The sequence below is a fragment of the Elephantulus edwardii genome, unplaced genomic scaffold, assembly GCF_000299155.1.
Source record: "Elephantulus edwardii isolate Elephantulus edwardi_28Jun2011 unplaced genomic scaffold, EleEdw1.0 scaffold00124, whole genome shotgun sequence".
Taxonomy (NCBI): domain Eukaryota; kingdom Metazoa; phylum Chordata; class Mammalia; order Macroscelidea; family Macroscelididae; genus Elephantulus; species Elephantulus edwardii.
Genome location: NW_006399874.1, coordinates 62,010 through 77,950, shown reverse-complemented (window position 1 = coordinate 77,950; position 15,941 = coordinate 62,010). Strand labels below are relative to the sequence as shown.

Here is a 15,941-nt window from a genome sequence, read left to right as displayed (position 1 = left end):
AGTGATGTTTTGTAGCATGCAGGGCCCCTTGGGCCTGTTCTTTTCTCTACTTGCTTTTGTACACGTGAAAAGACAAATGGAAACATCCAAGGTTTTTGGTAACAAAATGCTGGCTTGACTCCTGATACAGAGAGTTCCAGAATCACAGAGGAGAGAGGAGAAAACCGCCTAGAGAGAAGGAAATCATCTCAAAGCCTCAACTCCAGCAACCTTAGTTTACTGAAGCAGACCTGAGGCCCAAGAGTGCTCTGAGTCATGGCTGGTCAGAGCTGAGTTGAAACGTGGACTTGGACCTCCTGTGACCACATTCACTTTACCTCCACTGTAGGCAGGCACCAGTGTGCTGGCGTTTGATTGCAGAATGAGGCCAACTATAGCATGATTACATCACTGGTTTCCACATTTGGACTTTGAGCTATGAAGTATTTCTTCTAATTCTTTTCATTCTCAGCTGCTCTAAAGATCTCATGATATTTTGATCTTTTGCAACTTTTCCGTGAAGCTTGATATAGCCTGCTTGGGTTCAGATCCCTGTTCAAGCATTTTTTAGTTGTATGACCTTGGCCAAGTAAGACAGTAACTTCTGTCTCATTTTCTTTTTATTGTTGTTCTTTCTTTTTTTCTTATGATATTTATAATTCTTTTTTCACTGTTGAACATTTACTTCCCCTAACCTCCCAACCCACCCCACAATGCAGCTCCTGTTCCAGATTATTGTCGTACATATAATGCCTAATCGTATATTCCTTTTGGCCAGTTCTTCCCCTCATCTGCTCTAATGCAGTGTTCATTATCTCTCCACTCTTCCCATTCTCTCCCCAATGCCTCCATGTCTGTCCTGTTTTATAACAGCATTGTTATACAGTGTTTGTCCTTTTGTGACTAAGATATTTCACTCAGCATAATATCCTCCAGGATCCCTCATGTTGTGTAACATTTTATGAGTTCATTATGTACCATAGTTTTCTATCCCATTGTTTGGTGATAGGGACTTGGTTTGCTTCCATATCTTTCTTTGCTGTTGTGAATAATGCAGCAATAAATATGGATGTGCAAACATCTGTTTGGATTATGGCTCTGGTCTCTTTAGGGTATATTCCCAGTAGTGGAATTGCTGGATCAAATGGTATTTCTATTTCCAACTTTTTGAGAAAGTTGTAAAATGTACCATTTTAACAAAGTTGTAAAATGTACATTTTACATTCCCATCAGTAGAGCATGAGAGTTGCAGTCTCTCCATAACCTATCCAGCATTTGTTGTTATCTCATTTTCTTAATTGTAAATTGGAAGGGATAGATTTGTGTCTCAAGATTTTTGTTGTTTTAATTTGTAAAATAAGAATGATAATAGTGTCTACTTTGTACGGTTATGAGGGTTAAATGGATTCATACAAGTAAAGCATTTATTGCAGAAGAATGTATTGGCTTACTGGTTAAAAGGCCATGAGTTTACCGTGGTTCAAATCTACCAGCCACTCCTTGAAAGAAAGAGGAACAGTCTCTTCCTGTTATAGTTTACAGCCTCAGAAACCTCATGGAGGGTCACTGTGAGTCAGAATACACCCAAGATCCGTTGTGTATGTGAGAGAGAGAGAGAGCGCGCACGTGAGAGAGCGTGCAAGTGTGTGCTATGTTTTGGTTACAGCACTGCTGTCTACATCATACATAGTTACTGTCTTAGACACTCATGAGGGTGTGTAAGAGTAGATCTGTACACCATAGAGTTTTGACTGGTTAATTTTCCAGAAGTAGATTACCTAGCCTGTCTTCTGAGATTCCTCTGGATGGATTTGAACCTACAACCTTTCACTTAGCAACTGAGTGTGTTAACTGCACCACCCTGGTACCCCATGGTATAAACTCACTATGTTGCTGTTATATTGTTGTGTACCATCAAGTCAGAATCGATGCATAGCTGATCCTCTGGTTTTTCAGCGGGTTTTCAGAGGCACAGGAGGAGATTGCCATCCTTCTTTCATGGGGTGGGAACCTGCATGCCTTCAGGATTTCAGTGCAGCTTCTTGACACTAGGCCACCAGAGCTCGCTATACAGTGAATATTATTTACTCACTATAGTTATTGTTGGGGGTCTGTTTGGGGTGTTTTTCACCTGATTCAGGTCATGGCTTTTTAACTTTTTTAAAAAAAATTTATACTGGTTTATTTACAAAGTTCAAATACATTATTTTTCATAATGGATCTTTCCCATTCCCTTCTCCTATCCACCCCAACCCATCAAATTGATCAACCCTATGATTAACAAGCCCCCTCATCCTCACCTCTCTGCTTCTACCCTCCCCCCTTGGATCTTCATACTCATTCTACAATAATGGTCAGTATTTGTCCTTATGAGACTGAGTTAGTTCACTTAGCATGATGTTCTCCAGTCCCTTCCAAGTTAGGTAGCAATTTACAAAATCATTGCTCCTGTGTACTGTGTAGTACTCCGTTGTATGAATGTACCATAATTTCTCAATCCATTCAGTTGTAGTTGGACATCTGGGCTGTTTCCATGTTCTTGTGATGCTGAACAACATTGCTATGAACATTGGTGTACAGGCCTCCATTTGTGCCTCAGTTCTCATTTTCTTGGGGTATATTCTTGAACATAAGCTGAACATAGAAATTCCATATAACCCAGCTATTCTGTTGTTATTATTATCTGCTATCAAGTCATAACCAACTCATAGCTCACCTTCTGGTGGGTTTCAGAGGCAGTAAATCACAGCAGAGGAGATCATCTTTCTCTCGTGGAGCAACTGGTGGATTTGAACTGCCTGTCTTTCGTTTAGTAGCATAACTCTTTAGTACTTTGCCCCAGAGCTCCATTTATTATTATTTATTTTTCTTTTTTATTGCACGGAGGGACGGATCCTTTGAGAGGGATTAGAAGGGTGGAGGGACAGCGCAGAAGAGGAAGATCCTAGATGAGATGAATTGATTCATTGACTGGGGTATTGGGGTAGGTGTGTCAGAGACAATGCGATTGGCACAGGATAGAGCAGGGTTCAGGGCTGTTGTACATAGGGTCGCTATGAGTCTCAAGCAACTCAATTGCACATAACAACCACATTCCATTAGTCAGACAGTGTTTATTAGTTCTAGTGGATGATTTGTCCAAGCTAATTCCTGGAGTCAAGAGTGGTATCTAGAAGTACTGTCAGTTCTTACATGCTAATTCTCAAGTTGATGGATAGGCTGCTATCTGTGCTCTGTTACTTCCTGGGCAACGTCGACTCTCTGTACCAGGAACTCTAATTAAGATGCTCTTGGGGGCACTGGAGAAAGTATTAAAGATGCAGTGAAGTTGGCATGTACTTGTTAACAGTATACAGTTGCTCCTTGTTAAATTTTTTTCCCTCTATCTAATTTTCCCTCTGCAAATACATTCAGCTTTCGTGCTTGCCTTATTTTTGACACACAAGAAAACCCAACCCATGGCCATCAGTTCCACCTCATAGCAACCCGATGGGACAAGCTGGAACTGCCCCCAGGGTTTCCCAGGCTGGAAGTCTTTGCAGCAGCACACACTGCTTCATTCTCCCGAGGAAACAGATGGTGGATTCAAACCTCTGACCTTTTGATTAGAAGCCCAGAGCTTAACCCACAGTGCTTAACTCAAACTAGCCAGTCGTCCTAGCAACCTGCAGATAGAAATATGTTTCTTTTCTCATAAAGCAATTGATGTGAAAGCATTAAAATAAATAACTGACAGCTGACATGACATCTGTTTGGGGACATCAGGGAGGGATGGAGAAGTTGATGACCCTTTTAGCTTTCTAATTGCTATGGAAAGTCAAGGACAAAATGCTGTTGGCTCTTGTGCTGCCTCAAATCTGGACTCTTTTTTTTTTTTAATGTGTCCTTTTTACCTATAGACTTAAAGCTTAGTTCTGGATTCAGCCCCTGGTCCTCACAGTTTGGCACACATCTCCTGTATGTGTACATGCTAATACCATGTCTGTGGAGACTCCAGTGAAGTGTTGGCCAGTAGGCTAAGTGAAAGTCCACTGGGATAGCCATGCTCGTTGAGTAAGTCAACATAGACTCAGATTTCCATCCTGAAACAGTCTACTTTGAGTGGGTGGAAATTAGAGATGTGATATGGAGACTTCGAGAGGCTTCTTTGAACACTGAGACAGACTGAATAATGACAGGCAGAGACACAGCATCAAATCTTTAGAACCTGAGAATATTCCCTTACCTGGTAAAATAGATTTTGCAGATGTCATTAAGAACTTGAGACGGGGAGATTAGCTTGGATTATCCTGTGGGCCCTAAATGTAATCACAAATGTCCTTATAAGATGGAGGCAGAGGGAAATTCAAAGACAGAGGAGAAGACCATGTGGCTCAGGAGGCCAGGATTGGAGAACACAACTGTAAGTCAAGGAAGGCTGACGGCCAGCAGGAGCTGGGAGAGGCGAGAAGGAACTGCAGTCCCGCTGACATTTTATATTTGAATTTATCCCATTGATGCTTATTTCAGAATTATGATCTCCAGGACTCTGCTATGTACTGGTTGGGGTGGAACCAAATCACAGCTGAGCCTACAGGAGGTTTTCAGAGGCTGTAAATTAAGTCATATGGGAGGAGATTGCTCATCTTTCTCCCGAGAAACAGCTGGTGGATTCAAACCATCTGCTTTTAGGGGTTGGTAGCACAGCTCCTTACCGCTAAGCCACCAGTGTGCTTTTCCACTGTTTAAGCTCCTGGGCTTGTAGTAATTTTTGTTCCAGTGGCCACAGGAAACGAAGGCAGCTAGTAAATATGCACTTTATACTTTTCTTAGAATGATTTTTTTTTGTCAGTGGCGTACAGATCATCCCATGGATAAATAGCTTGCTTAACAACTGAAGTTAGCTCTTTAGAGATTTGTAGTCCAAGGGTTTCCTGGAGCGTTCTAGCCAGTGAGCAAAATGACCTCTTTGTGCCTCTGTAGCATTCTTGTGTCTCTTAGGAATCTACCCCAACTGCTGTGTGTCTCGGTCTGCTGATGGTTCAGCACTACTAGCCAAAAGGGAGCCTACTGGTTAAGGAGTCGCCGAATGTGAAGGTGCACAGTTCAAATACACCAACTGCTTCAAGGTAGAGAGATTGTCTATATGTTCCCATTCCATTTACAGCCTCTGAAAACCTGCTGGAGGGTCAACTGTGAGTGGGTTCCAACTCAATAGCAATGAGTGAGTGAGTGAGCGAATCACTAGTCAAAAGGTTGGAGGTTCAACCCCAGACAAAGGTGGCTTGGAAGAGAGCTCTGGCAATCTACTTCTTAAAGGATATGGTCTTGAAACCCTTATAGAGCAGTTTCTTCTGCACATATGAAGTCATCCTGTGTAGGAATCAACTTGACAGCAACCAGCAACAGCAGGCCATGGCTTCTGGTCATACATGTCTGCATCTCAGTACTGAGCAGAGTGCCTTCAGCATCATTTCTCACTCAAGTGACACTCAATTGATGCTTTAACTTCTTGATTTTATTTCAGATGTCTGTTTCATTTCAAATACACATATCGGTCTATTATTTGAGCAACCTAACTGTAAGTAAACCACCCAATACAGGACTACAAAAGATAAGAGTTGTCCTTTATGCCAAGTTAAAAAGAAAGAAGCCGTAGAAATGGTCTTCTATTTATGGACTAAAGTCTCAGTGGAATGACTTAGAGTTAAATGTGGAAAGAAGCAGACATGATGCGATTGAGAGGATCTGGACTCAGATGTTGATTTTTTTAAAAAAATGTATTATTAATTTCAATGAAAATTTACAGAGACTTTGGGTTTCCATTCATTCATTGTTGCACTTTTCTCCCCTCCCAACCCTCTCCCCAGCACACTACCCTCTTGAAAAAGTAAAAGAAAAATTCTTTCATTGTTTTACAATTACTCCCCCGAGCTCCACTCCACTATGCAGCCTTCGCTCTGGACTCCTGTCATGACAAAAATACCTAATCACATATCTCTTTTAAACAGTTTTCTCCCTTATCTGTTTCAATGAAATATACATTATTGAACCCATCTTTCTCAGTCTGCCCCCAACCCCGATGTCAGTCCTGTTTTACAACAGTGGCACCATGAAGTATTTGTCCTTTTGTGACTGAGATAATTCACTCAGCATAATGTCCTCCAGGGTCACCCATTTTGAATAATATTGCATGAGTTCCTTGTTTTTTAATGCAGCATAGTATTCCATTATATGAATATACCACAGCTTCTCTATCCATTTGTTTGTTGATGGGCACTTAGGTTATTTCCAGCTCCTTGCTATTGTGAACAAAGCTGCAATAAACAAGGGTGTGCATATATCTGCTTGGATGTCAGTTACGGTCGCTTTGGGGTATATTCCCAGTAGTGGAATTGCTGGGTCAAATGGCATCTCTATTTGCAACTTTTTGAGAAAGCACCACACCACTTTCCATAGTGTTGCACCATTTTACACACCCACCAATAGTGAATAAGGGTTCCAGTTTCTCCACAACCTCGCCAGGATTTGTTGCTTGCTGTTCTGTTAAATTTTGCAGTTCTGACTGGGGTGAGATGATATCTCATTGTTGTCTTGATTTGCATCTCTTTTAGTGCTAGGGATTTTGAACATTTCTTCATGTGCTTGTTAACCATCTGAATGTCGTGTTTGGTGAAGTGTCTGTTCATATCCTGTGCCCATTTTTTCTATTGGATTATTTACCTTTATCTTGTTGTGGTGTTCAAGTATTTTATAAATTCTGGATGTAAGTCCCTTATCTGATATGTCTTTACCAAGTACTTTTTCTCAGTCTGTGGCTTCCCTTTTTACCCTGTTGGAGAAGTTTTTAGATGTGCATAGGGATTTGATTCTTAGAAGGTCCCGTTCATCTATTTTATCTTCTCCTGGTTGTAGGTGTTGATTTGTTTTATACTGAATGGAGACTGAGTTAATGATGATTAAAGACATAATGCTCTGTGACATTGTTCTCAGTCACATTCCAAAATATAAGAAATAAAATACTTAAAATATCCAACCGCTGAAAATAGAACAATTATTTGACTTAGGCATTTAACATCTTTAATATTTATCTGCATATTTCTTTGAAGGAAGAAACTGTATTTGTAGATGTAACTATTTCCAGTTATTCAGCAAAAGAGAATGTACCCCAAACTATAATATATGCTGACATTTCTTTCAGGCTAAAATTCAGGTGGAGAGTGTTGTGACTTCCCTAGTCACCTGTGGCTCGAGGTCTGCTTTCTCATGTGTGGAATCCTTTCATGGTTGCCCCCTGTCTGTCTTACTCCAAGACTCAAGACCAAGTTCCACAAAGTTACATGGCAGGAGTTAAGGAATAGACTTGGCGGGGAAACTTTGAAACCAAAGGATAGCAAGAGAAGAGAGGCACTGAGGGCCCTAGTCCTTACCATCTCCCTGCAGATCTGTGCTGGGACTCTGGGAACACTGTGTTCTGTTGTATGTTTGGTGTGAGTGTGAGAACAGTCTTGTTGATAGAGGCATATTGACAACTGTGGACTCCAGAGGATCCCCACTGGCTTGGTGGTGAAAGCTCTCATCTGCTAACCAAAAGGTTCAAGGTTCGAATCTGCCAGCTACTCCATGAGAGAAAGATTTGATATTGGTTTCCTTAAATATTTACAGTCTTAAAAACTATATGGAGGAGTTCTACTCTGTCTTGTAGTCACTATGAATCAGAATTGATTTGATGACAATAGATATTGATGAGTAAACTCTGCGTAAAGGTGCCAGCTGTAGAGGGTAATTGAGAAAGCAGGCTACCTAGCATGTGGGCATCTTCAAGGCCCAGTGAAAATTACATCAGAATTCAATGCGGAGCGGAGGAGGTTCCCCCATCTCAGCTGTTGAATTGTCTAGGCAACACCGAGTGATACACAAAGCCAGTCTCAGACAGTATGCTGCCTTTCACACCACCATACATCTGCAGTCACGTGCTCTTCCAAAGGAAACAGATAACAATGGTGGGTGGAGAAAGAACTTTAGATTGACAAAGATGTCCTTCTAATTGCCCCGCCAGCTCTTTACCTTTTTCAATATTCAAAAGGAGATCTATTTATTTATGCTGTGGTGTTGGAGAAGAGCACTGAACATCCCATGGATGGCAAGGAAAACAAACAGATAAGTCTTCGATAGGGTGCAGCCAGAGTGCTCTTTGGAGGCAAGAATGATGAGGCTTCACCTCACATACTTTGGGCATGTTGCTAGGAGGAGCTATTCCTTGGAAGAGGACATGATGCTGGGAAGGGTGGAGGGTTGGTGAAGGAGAGGAAGACCCTCAACCAGGTGGATTGACATGGTGACTGCTGCAATGGGCTCTGTGTGTCAGGAAGTGTGAGGACAGTGTAGGTCAGAACAGGGATCAGATCTTTGGTTCATAGGGTCGCTATGAGTCATACTTGACTCAACGGTACCTAACAGCAACAGCAGCAACAACAACAAGGAATTGTTTATTATCCCCAAGTCAATGTATCTTTTGCCCTTTGTTTCAGGAATTCTTTCAACTGTACTTACCAGACTATCTAGCAATGGCTTTAGCTACAGACCCCTCTCCTTAGGTTATATAATGCGGAGTCCAAGGCAGATGTGTTTCGAGATCATGCAGCAGCCCATGAAGGGCTCACTGCTTTCTCCCTTTCTCCTTTCCTTCCTTCTGTTTTCAGCAGGTAGGAGTCTCCTCCTTAGATGTGACAAAGCTGCCTCAGCCCTAAACAGCACAGCTGTGCAGAACCAGGGTTAAGGTAGAATGATGAAGAAACCCTTTGTTGCCAGCTGTCTTTATCAGTTGTCCAGGCTTTTGTTCTTTCATCCTCAGCATATTCCCCTTTTCCTTTTCTTAAGTCGGAGTCACAGAGCAAATCCTCTGCCAGTTTTGTTGGTGGTGTTATTAGGTGCATCAAGTCAACTACAACTCACAGTGATGCTGAGAACAGTAGACCAGAACCTTGCCGTCTCCTGTGCCATCCTCACCGTCCCTGACAGGCCTGTGTCTACTGTGACAGTCACAGTGTTAGTCCATCTTGTGCAGGGTCTTCTTCTCTTTCTCTGAGTGTCTACTTTTCTCAACTTTGATGTCTTTTTCCAAGGATTAGTCCCTCCTCACAACATGCCCAAAGGATGTGAGGCCAATTTTCACCATCCTCGCCTCCAAGGAGCATCCTGGTTGCACTTTTTTTCCACGGCAGACTTGTCGGTTCAAGTAGTCCGTGGGATGATCAGTGCTCTTCTCCAGCCACGCCATTTAAAGATGTCAGTTGTTCTTGTCGTCCTTATTCATTCTCCAACTTTCAGATGCATAGGAAACAATTGAAAAGACCCAAGCTGGGACCACCTTAGTCTTTATTTGTTTTATAGATCTGAACCTAACCCGCTCTTATACCATCATATATTTTATTTTCTTTTTATTTTAATAAAAGGTTAAAAACTAGCTAAGTAAAACAAAATACAAATTATCATATATAGAATGCCTTGAAGCACATCAGAGATGGCGAAGATGGTGTAGGATTTGGCAAGGTACACCTTGGTCTTTATTTTTTTTTTTCTATTTGCAACTTTTTTTTTTTAATAGCATTCATTTTATTACAAATATTTAGTATTGGCTTCCTGTATTTACCCCCACACCTTGGTCTTTAAACTGACATCATTGCTCTCATGTCATTCTAACTTAAAAACAGCTTCCTTCTGAAGATGAAATACGTCTTTATAATCCACATGGCCTTCATAATTGAGTTCCATTGTAAGTTTTTAGATATTTTTAACCTTTTCCCCACTATTTGTTTTATAGCTTAGCTATGTACTTCAAAATTACTTATACTTAGTCCTCACTCTTAGAGATGCAGCCTGCATGTCAGTATTTGTTACGTTTCCTGAGTGATTCTAATGTTTAGTTTGGGTAAGAACCACTAGGCTTCACCGTCTTGTGAGCATACCTCATTACCTGCTATACTTTTGCATACAGATTCCTCAACCTAGAATTACTCCCCCTCTCTCCTATGGATGAGAAAACTATAGTCATTCTTCAGTACTTCAGCATGGCCTTTTCCTGGAAGCTATATTAGATCTCTCCTCTCCTCCCAAGAGTTGGTTGCTCTCTCACCATATTCTCAGAGCATGGTCTGCATTTTTCATGTGCACAATAATTGTGGGTTATTAAAATAAAGGAACTTTACATTGCCTTTAATATGTCCCCAAAGCAGACTTATTACTTGGAATATCCTAAGTGCTTAGTCAAGGGTAAAATCATGTGCTTAGATGCATGACATCAGTGCTTAAAGAGGTAGTAGCTTGATCCATTGTACAACCATTAGGTAGTTTCCTGAAATGTAATGTACTACAAAACAATCAATGCATTATAAAAATCAAATTTTGCCCAAATAATTGTATTTTATTCCTTGATATTATGACATACTGTAACAAAAAGGAATTGTTGTACGAATGATCCAATGTATCTTAAGTTCAGTGAAGTTCTTAATTCTGTCCCCATGTTGTTGTTATGTGAAGCTGAGTCATGTGCTACTCATAGTGATCCTATGTACATCAGCTCTGAAATCTGCTCTATCCTGTGCCAACCTTATTGTCTCTGATACACATACCCCCACAACCCCAATCCCTGAATCAATCCATCTCATCAAGGATCTTATCTTCCTCTCTTGCACTGTCACTCTACCCTTCCATGCATGATGTCCCTCTTCAAGGACTGATCCTGCCTTGCAACATGTCCAAAGTATGTCAGACGAAGCCTCAGAATCCTTGCCTCCAAGGAGCAGCCCGGTTTCACCTTCTTTAGGATGAACTTATTTATTCTCTTAGCAGTCCATGGTATATTCACGGTATAATCTTCTCCAGAACTACAGCTCAAAGGAATCAATTCTCCTTCTATCATCCCTAGTCATTATCAAGCTTTCTGAGGCATAGCAAGTAATTGCGAAGACCATGATGTAGATCAAGCACACCTTAGCTCCAGACTGACATCACTGCTTTTCAGTATTCTGGAGAGGTCCCTGACAACAGACTTTCCCAATGCAATTCATCTTTTTATTTCCTGGCTTCGTGTGCCAAGACTGTTGATTGTGGAACCAAGCAAACTAAAGCTGTTAAGAATCTCAATCTAAAAAAAAAAAAAAAACCTCAGTCTCTTCACATCTATCATAATGTTGCCATTTGACCCAGCGGTGAGAATCTTTGTTTTCTTTCTTTCTTTTTTTTTAAATTGTGAAAAACATGCATGAGGATACAAGGGGGTGAGGGTCAGGAGCAGAAGAGTGAGGATTGGCAGGGATGAAATCGCAGGGCTGCACAATTTGGTGGGAAAATCTTTATTTTCTTGCTTTTTATTTTATTTTATTATTTTTGTGTGAGTGTACCGTCAAATCAGATCTGACTGGTACAGGAGGAGATTATCCCTCCTTCCCCGGCAGAGCATCTGGTGGATTCGAACCGTGCGCCTCTGGGATTGTAGTTGCAGCTCCTTGCCACTAGGCCACCAGAGCGCCCCTATTATCTTGCTTTTGAGCTTCAATCCATATTAAAGACTGCAGTCCTTGACCTTCTTCTGCAGTAGACGCTTCAGGACCTCCTCCTCAGTTTCAGCAATCAGGGTTGTGTCATCTGCATAATGCAGGTTGTTGATGAGTCTTCCTCTAATCCTGATGCCACATTCCTTCTCATAGCGTTCAGCCTCCCAGATGATTTGTTCCGCATATAAATTGAAAAGGTATGGAGATAGGACACCCTTCCCGATTTTTAACCATACAGTGTTTCCTTGCTATGTTATGATGAAGGCCTCCTGATCCAAGTATAGTTTTCACATAAGCCAAATCAAGTATTCTGGGATTTCCATTCTTCTCAGAGTTAGCCGGAGTTTGTTGTGATCCACACAGTCAAATGCCTTTGTATAGTCGATGTAACACAGATAGACATTCCTCTGGTACTCTCTGTTTTCAGCCAAGATCCATCTGACATTAGCTATAATATCCCTAGCACCAAGCCTCTTCTAAACCTAGCCTGTGCATGGGCAGTTCTCTGTTGAGGTGTTGTTCCAGTCATTTTTGGATAATTTTCAGAAGAAGCATGCTTGCATGTGACATTCATAATATTGTTCAATAATTTCTGTACTGTTGTCAGGTCACCTTTCTTTGGAATGGGAATAAATATAGATCTCTTCCAGTCCGTTGGTAAGGTGATTGTCCTCCAGATTTCTTGGTACACGTTGGTGAGTGTATCTAGGACAGCGTCAGTTTGTTGAAATATGTCAATCCCTGGGGCCTTGCTTTTTAGCCAGTTCTTTCGGAGCAGCTTGAACTTATTCCTTATCACCACAGTGTCTTGTTCATAAGTTGTTTCATGAAATTCTTCTGTGTCAGCCAATTCCTTTTGGTACAGTGACTCTGTATATCTGTCCCCATAGCTATTTAAATATTGATCTAAAAAGGACTGTCCCAACTATACAATTTGGGTGGAAGAGGAAGTAGTTGGGACATTGACCTCTGAAGAAAGGTTTATATGATTAATAGTTGGTAGGTATGAATCATTCTTTTAAAAAAAGTGAGAGAGTGAGTCCAGGTACAATTGTAATGTGTTAAATGATTATGACATGAATTTCTTGAATTTTCTTTAGCGTTTGGTCACAACAAATCATCAAGAGTTGGAGAAATGTGAGAGGGTTTTTGAGATGAATGCCAAAGATAATTAAAGGAATGGAAAATTTAAAATAGGTCCTATGGGGAAAGGTTGTATAATTAAGACAACGAAAGCCTGAGCGAGGTACATACTTGATTACTGATTGTGTGTACACCCACTTTTATTTTTATTTCTACATATTTATGAGATGGTTTATTTTCATGCACACAAAAAAAACCCCAAAACAACAAACCCAACCTAAAGCACAGAGAAATTAGATTAAATTAGAATAATAAATTTTGCTTAGATATAAAAACAAATATTCTAACCATTGGGTTACAAAATAGAATTCTGGTCATGCAGTTTCCTTGGCTTTTAAAACAAGTGCCTTGATTGGCTTCCCATTACCTCTAAAATAAAAAGCCTACTTTTAATTTTTTTAATGATATACTTTCGTGTATCATTACTTTGTAAAGCAAAGATTGATGTGATTTTTTTTGGAAGTGAAATTGAATAATGGTTTGTGAGTTAGATCAGTTGGAAAATGAGATTAAGAATAATTCTCTTAAATCATTCATATGTGCCATATCAAAAACTGATGGAGATAAATGAAAAGAACAAGAAAAAGAGAACAAACCCAAGACTGAAAATTGCTAATGTAACTACACGCTCTCCTGTCTTTAATGTAGAGTCATAGATTGAATTCACAAAAGTCCCCAATCTGGTAGTTGACAAAAGTGTGGGAACCTCATTATAGAATAGTATTTTGACTTCTGAACAAATTAGTATTAGATTTCATTAAACAAATCTGCCTTTGTATGCTTTAGCTAGAATAAAATGTTTAATATGTATATGTGAGTGTCTATTTAAAATTATTCCCTTCTGGAATTTGGAGGAAGATTTTAAAACTATTTCTTTAGATACACTGTTCAAACTTAGAGGAAAGCTATAAGAATGTTACTAAGAATATCTTGTGTCTTTTGTATGTACCTTTTATCCCATTTGTGTGTCATTAAGGAGCCACAATAACATAGAGATTAAGGGATTGGCTCCCAACTAAAAGGTTTGGGATTTTAAACCGGAAAAAGATAACCCTGTGTTTTGTTTGTAGAAGACCATTTTTAAAAGCAGTGGTGCTGAGCATGAGTTTATTGGCTTCTAGACTCATGTTTTTATATTGATGCTTGATGAAGTTGATCAGCCCATTGGTGGAAGAATCATGAGAGGTCACTGGGTTGGTGCCTTCAAGGTCAGGTTCAGTTTTCTTAGCCAGCTGCTTGCACAGCTCCACTCCCCATTGGTCGAAGCTGTTGATGCCCAGATGACTTCCTGAATGAAGATCTTATGCTCATACATGGCGATCAAAACTCCAAAGATGAATGGCGTAAGCTTGATGGACACAATGGAATTGGCTGGGTGATTTTCTTCAAAGGTCTTCTGTGGCAGCAGCTTTTCCAATTCCTCTGGACTCTTTGCTGAGCCTAGGAGCTTCCTTTTGTCTTCCCCATCAGCAGGGCCTCGATCTGGGCTAAGAAGTTGGCCAGAAGGATCTTGCGATGTAAACCATTCTGTTTAGGGTGTTAGGTCTGGTCCAGGATGAGGAAGTCACAAGGTGCCTTGGTGGATAAGCTAGTAGGAGGCATGCTGGCCATTGGTCCCTGCCTCTTTCCACAAGATATGGCCCATCTGGTGGTCCACATGGACACCGGACTTCGTAATGTATTTCCCGTTTGATTACATGCCACCCTGCTGGAAGTCGACAGCAAAGCAGCTGGAGGTATTGATCATAGGGCAACATAGCCCAAGTCTCACAGCTGAAGCAGTTAATGGACCAGCTCCCCAGCAGAGCCAGCAGGACAGGGGCTTTCTTCTCCAGGGGCGCAGTCTGGAAGTGCTGATCCATCCAGCGTGCCCCTGACAGCAGCTGCTCAAAGTTGTCCAAGCCTATGAGCAGGGCAGTGGTGAGTGCAATGGCTGACCACTGCGAGGCCCATCCTCCTACCCAATCCCAGAACTCAAACATATTTTGAGGGTCAATTCCAACTCCTTCACTTTGATCATGTTGGTAGACGGGCCTGCAAAGTTCTTTGCAACTGCAGAAGGGCCCTCTGTCAACATGAGGCGCCATCTTTGCATGTGTTTGGTCTCCTGGGTTTGAAAGGTCTTGGAGGCAATGATGAACAGGGAGGACTTGGGGCTCAGTGAGGCCAGGGTCTTAGCCATGGGGTCCCAACAATGTTGGAGACAAACCAGACTTGGGGGGGCCACCTGTAGTGCACGACTCACACACCACGAGGAGTCCCAGGTCAGAGTCCCCGATGCCTGTGTTGGTCACATCCATAATGGTCTTGCTCATTCCAGTTACCACTTCAGTCACGCTGGCAGAAAGACTTCATCTTGTCCAGCACCTGTACCTCAGACATCACACCTTGGTGTCCACCACGATGGGTGTGTTGGACCAGTTCCATAGGGCCACATGCAGCACAGCTCCGTCCTCAGTGAAGTAAGTTTATCTTCTCACTACTGAACATGCACTCCCAGGAGCCTTCACGCCCCTGGACATGGCCAGGTCAACCAGCATCCAGATCACTTCCCCCATCACCAAGTTCTGGAGTAATGCAGCAGAATCTGCCCATGGTTAGTGCTGAGGGTCAGGCTACAGCGGGGAAGCGCTTCTTGTCCGAGTGGAAGAGGTGGTGCAGCCTGAGCTCAGAGCTGCGCTCATGGGGCCACAGCTGCAGCTTCTGGAGCTGTGGGTCAAGGGCAAGTGCAGCCATGGCAGAATCTGCTGGGTACATGGACAGAGCTGCCCTTGCCTTTTGACATGCACTGCTCAGTTGTTTGTAGACTGTTTCTAATTCTGGTTAAGTTTTATGATTAGATTGTGTTTATTCCTCCCCCTCCCCCACCACCCAGGAATGTTGCAGAAGTGATAAGTCCCTTCTCTCTAGGTATATCATATCAAGGTGTGGCTTGATGGTAACAATGTATCTTATTACTGTTGATGTTCAACTTGGCGAAGGAGTTTTTTGCAGATGTCTCCTATGAGGTTGCCAACATTTCCTTTAAAGTTCATAAATACCATAGATACCTTGAGAGCTATCCTGTTTCTAGGCAAACATTTACCTACTAATTTTAGCATCCATTGGTGGATCATCTGCAATAAATACTACTGAGGTTTAAACAATGTGACAATATTTTAATTCTTGAGTTAGTGGTTTGACAACAATATTCTTGAAAAACATGCCTTATTCTTATTTTGGTGTTTGTTGTTGTTGTTGTTGTTGTTGTTGAGAACTGACCCATACCTGACCCTCTGGCAGGTT

General features: G+C 41.5%; 1 pseudogene; it reads right to left on the bottom strand.

Annotated features, from left to right (window-relative positions):
* Positions 1-13,627: 13,627 nt before the first annotated feature.
* Positions 13,628-15,392, bottom strand: LOC102856632 (annotated as a pseudogene).
* Between the last annotated feature and the right edge of the window lie 549 nt (positions 15,393-15,941).